The sequence below is a fragment of the Aotus nancymaae genome, unplaced genomic scaffold (genome assembly GCF_030222135.1).
Source record: "Aotus nancymaae isolate 86718 unplaced genomic scaffold, 86718_ANA_hifiasm-v0.15.2.pri h1tg000004l, whole genome shotgun sequence".
Taxonomy (NCBI): domain Eukaryota; kingdom Metazoa; phylum Chordata; class Mammalia; order Primates; family Aotidae; genus Aotus; species Aotus nancymaae.
Window position 1 is genome coordinate 55,547,767 of NW_026988415.1, and position 5,353 is coordinate 55,553,119.

At 39.8% G+C, this 5,353-nt stretch overlaps 1 pseudogene; it reads right to left on the reverse strand.

Annotated features, from left to right (window-relative positions):
- Positions 1–3,552: 3,552 nt before the first annotated feature.
- LOC105725490 (etoposide-induced protein 2.4 homolog) lies at positions 3,553–4,680 on the reverse strand (annotated as a pseudogene).
- Positions 4,681–5,353: the final 673 nt, after the last annotated feature.

Consider the following 5,353-nt stretch of genomic DNA (forward strand, 5'->3'; position numbering starts at 1 on the left):
AGTTTGAGTTGGCTTTAATTTAGTGTCTAGTGTGCTTTCATTTCAATATGAAGGACTACCTTCAGCATTATTTGTAAGACAGGTCTAGTGGTTATAAATCCCCACAGCTTTTATTTATATAGTGCTATGACTTAATTTATCCCCGACAACTCATGTTGAAATTTAATTATCATTGTGATAGTATTGGATGACGGGGCTTTAACAAGGCTATGAGGGCTCCATCCTCATAAATCGATTAATATAATGATCACAGGAGTAGGTTAGTTATTGTGGGAGTTGATTTCTGATATAAACTATCAATTCATCTCACGTCTATATATCAAGTGTTTACTTCTGCCTTCCATCCTTGCACTGAGGCATTACCCTCCCCAGATGCTGGTGTCATGCTCTTAAATGTCCTAGCCTTTGGAACCATGAGCCAAATAAAGTTTTCCTTTTTGTTTGAAGAATTAGAATCACCCAGTCTGTAGTATGCAGCTATAGCAGCAGAAATGGACTAAGACATCTGAGAATGTCTTAATTTTATCCTTATTTTCAAAAGACAGTTTTGCTGGATACAAAATTATCAGTTAACAATTTTCTATTTTCACCACTTTAAATATACCATTCTACTGCTTTTTTCCCACCAAAGTTTCTGCTGCAATATCCACTGTTAATCTTACTGAGAATCCCTTGTATATAGTAAGTTACATGAGTTTCTCTTGCTGGTTTCAAGATTCTCTTTGGCTTTTGAATATTTGATTGTTCAATGTCAGTCTTCATGGGAGATTCTTGGATTTGTAGATTCATGTATTTTCTCAAATTTAGAGAGTTTTCAACCATTAATTTTTCAAATACTCTCCCTGCCCCTATATCTGTCTCTCTTTTCCTACTGAGACTAATGTGATCTGTATAGTGGTCCTTTTAATGAAGTCCCTTAAGTTTTTTAGTTTCTGTTTACCCTTCTTTATTAATTTTTTCTTTTTGCTTCTCATACTCAGTTATTTCAAATGACGAGTCAAGTTGTTGATTCTTCCCTCTTCTTACTTGTATCTGCTGTTGAATCTCTTTTGTGACTGTTTCAATTCAATTATACTATTTTTTTAATGCAAGAATTTTGATTTGGTTTCCTTTTTATAATTTCTATAGCTTTGTTGATATTTTCATTTTGCTCTTATATTACTTTTCTAATTTTTATTATGCCATGTCCATCTTTCCCTTAAGGTCTTTTAGCATAAGGGAAACATAGTTACTTTAAATTTTTTTGTCTAGTAAGACAAAGCCTGTGTTTCTCTAGATACGGTTTCTGCAACTTCATTGTTTGTTTGTTTTGAAAGGATCAGGCTTTTCTGATTTTTTGTATACCTTGTTATTTTTGTTGCTGTCAAAAATTGAATATTTGAAGAAAGAAGACTCCTCTCTCAGTCTTTGAAGACTGGCTTTGAGCTAAGTAAGTCATTCTCTAATCAGCAGAGCATCTTTTGAACCTTAGAATCAGCATGAGATGAGGTTGAGGGTCTTCTCTGGTCTTTTCTGATCACGAGTCTCAGTTCAGACTTCTAAAAAATCCATCTTTATGTGCAGTATAAGCTGCTTTTTAACATCTTCATTTTCCAAAGAGGTTCAACCCAGCTTTTCCTAAGAGACTTGGATTGTCTATTTACATCTCTACTCATAATCTTTTACCCCCGGGTGCCTGTGGTTCCTTGTCTCCCTGCAGTATTTAAGGTTGTGCCTACCTCTTTCAACTATGTTGCCCAGACTGAGCTCCAACATAAGATACAGAGGCAGCTCCCAGAGGGCTTAAAACATTAGAAATAATATCCGGCCTGTATCTTCCAGTTTGATAAAGAAAATTTAAAACTGGGCTGCAACATCCTGCAGACCAAGATCGTGCTGCACCAGGAAGGAGGTGGGACAAGTTTGAACAAAATCACTTTAAAACTTACCATTGTTGTTTTAATGTCTTGATTGGATGTGCACTAGTTGTTGTTGACATTTGACGGTTTTTCAGAGCTCTTACAAAGTCAATTTTGTCCGGTTTTTTTTGTTACTTTGTGTTGCATTGATAGAAAACAAGATCATGGAGTTTCCTGGTCAACCATTTTGTTGATGTCACTCTTAGACTTTAATTTATGTTTTTTTTGTTTGTTTGTTTTTTGTTTTTGAGATAGAGTCTTGCTCTGTCACCCAGGCTGGAGTGCCGTGGTGCAATCTCGGCTCACTGCAACCTCTGCCACCCTGGTTCAAGTGATTCTCCTGCCTGAGCTTCCTGAGTAGCTGGGATTAGTGGCCATGCACCACCACGCCCAGTTAATTTTTGTATTTTTTATAGAGATGGGGTTTCATCATGTTGCTCAGGCTGGTCTTGAAATCCTGACCTTGTGATCCGGCTGCCTTGGCCTCCCAAAAGTGTTGGGATTACAGACATGACCACCTGCACCCAGTCCTTGATTTATGTTTACAAATGTTGTATGCTTGTAAAGCAGTGTTAAAATTTTCTACCATGTAAGTGGGAATTATCTTTTTCCTTGAAATTCTATCAATGCTTGCTACATACACATTTTATGATATTTTAGATGCTTATATAGTTAGAATTGCTTAAATATGAGTTAAATTTTTATAATTATGTAATTTTCCTAATGACGCTTTTTTGTGTGTGGGAAACCAGCTCATGTTTAATTGTGACATTTTAAAATTGTGCAAGTATTTTGACATCTGCCCCCTACACTTAATCTCTTAAAATGACAGTAAAACATCAACCAATCACAGGTTTGATATGTTTAACCCTTCGGTTCCTATTTGCAGCACCCAATATTCCTTTGAAATATCAACCAGACCTGGCAGTGGCCAACAGTAAATTTCTGCCCGCCGTCTCTCACCCCCAACAGATTTGAAAAGTTCAGGTTTAGTGTTGTTGCAGTGGCACTTGTCCAGAATTGGTACTTCGCCATAGTTGGGGGACTTTAAATGTATCAGTGAAAATAGCCTTTTCCCCTTCAAGGAGAAGAAAGAAAATCACTCCTCAAAACCCAGCAGATCTGGCTGTGAGGTTTTTCCTCCTGTGTCTTCTCTTCAGGCATTTTTTTTTGGCAGTGGAGCAAGAGAGACCAAAATCTAACCTGAGTTACAAGAAACAAGCCAGTAATGGCTATAAAGGGAGTGACCAGGAGCAACTGGGACACTCCTTTACCTCCCATATCCAATGTATGTGCTTCACAGAAAAACAACAAAAATAACAAATCCACAAAACACAACAGCTAGAATTACAAAATCCATTCATTCAAGGGTGGTAGAAGGCAGGATGGAAAGGTGGGAGGGGAAATGGCACAGGGAGAAAAACAAAGTATTCAAATCAGTCCAGGTACAAGGACTGACAAATGCTAGAAAATAGCTGCAGAAAAACCTGTGGTCCTTTCAGACTCACGGTGATGTTAAAAATCCACACACTGGTGTCAGAAACATTCTGCCTTACGTGCACCAGAGACAAAAATTCCAATTCCTCAAAGAGAAGGGAATACGCAGAGGGCCCTTGGCAGAGTGGGTCCTGCCTTCCCTAGCAGGGGGAGGTGAACAAGGAAAGAGCTGCCACAGTCTCCTTCCAATCCCGCCTATCCCCTTTGGATGGCAGGCAACTCAGTGGCCTGCAGCAGCCTTCAGTTTGGCAGGAGACGGATGCGATGAAGGGAACTTCTCTGCAGAAGTGGAGCTGCTCAGGGCAGACTGCAGGTAGTGTCTTGCGGAAGAGTCTGTTGCTTAAGAAGACCACCAAGGAGAAGAGGCGCAACTGGAAGAGATATGCTTTGCCAGGGGTCTTTGCTTCATTGGCGCTGATAATGAATAAGGGAAAGAGGGTAGAGAAAAGGCAGCCACTGATAATATATGAGGACTGCATTGCTGCGAGAAAAGCCAAGGGCAAACCAAACCCAAAGTAGTAAGGCCAATTCCTCTCGATGTTAGACAACCGCTGGTTCATTTCATTTCCTTTATTGAACCAGCGATATTCAAAGCAGTACAGTGAGTAGAGGAGGGACATATGCAGGAGACTAACCAGCTGACCGACAAGATGGATGGGAAAGACACAAACATTCCCTGAATGAGGAAAAGAGCCTGCAGCAAAAGGTCGAAGAGCATGTCAGCAATTATTCTGCTGACACTGGGGAATGGGTGAGGCTTCCTCCCTGATACCTCAAATGCCAGGTCAGCTATATCCTGGAACCAAATGGCTTTCACCACTTTGCTAAGCACAAACAAGGGGAGCACCCAAAGAGCACTGAAAATTGACGTGAGGAAGAATTCCAGCCACGACCAAACATCTCCGTGTAGTGACGGGTCACCAATGATTCGGGCTGTTACTGACTGAAGCACAGGAATAAATACTCGATAAAACGAGAGGAGACTGAACCAGAACACACCACCATTCCAAGCACAACACTGGAAATTTCTACTAACAATACGTGGTTCACTCTCTTGCTTCCGCTCTATACTGTGGGCTCTTCTCTGTGCCAAGACACGACTTGCCCTTCTTCGACGCTGCTCCTCTCTCTTCTGCTGGATTCGAGCGTCTAGCTTTGAGATGGTACAAATACCCCAGATGGAGTCTTTGATTCCTCTGGCAAGGTCCTGGAGAAAGGTTTCGATACTGTCAGCCATCTCTTCACCACCAAACTATCAACTATACAGAGGAGAGAGAAGTATCCCCCAATCGCTCGTCATGAAGGACCCTCAGCTCCGCCACCGCGGCTCCGGCCCGGCCCCTTGCCCACCGCGGGCCAGCTCCGCCAGGGCGCTCCCAGGGCCGGGCCTTGATGCTTTATTTATCTCTATGTTATATGGTATAAACAAGACACACCAGATATTTAATTAGTAATTTTACACCCTACTGATTTTCATCCTTTTTTCTCAATTGTGTGTCTTTCTTCTGTATGTGGCTTCCTTACAAGGAGCATAGGGCTGGGTTTTATTATTACTGTTGTTGTTTGTATTATTATTATTATTATTAACACTACTCAACCTTAATCATTGTCTTTTAAATGGTTAAATTATTATAATTATTATAAAGATTGAAATATATAGACTTGTTTCTAGCATCCTAGTTTCTTTTTATTTGAATTTGACTCACTAAACATCTTTTGTTTGTTATTTCTTAACACACATATACAAAGAAACAAACAAGCACAGATATCTACATTTATGCCTTCTTCCTAATTGGAGAAAACTGTTAGATGTTTCCATATTCTTGATCTGTCAATAACCTGTGCCCTGAATATTATGTTGTTGTTTTGTTGCTGTTAAATTCTAGATAACTATGAATATAATCTTTTCCTTTTTACTATTAGCCGTATTTTTGACAAGTATACAATTTATCAAGTTA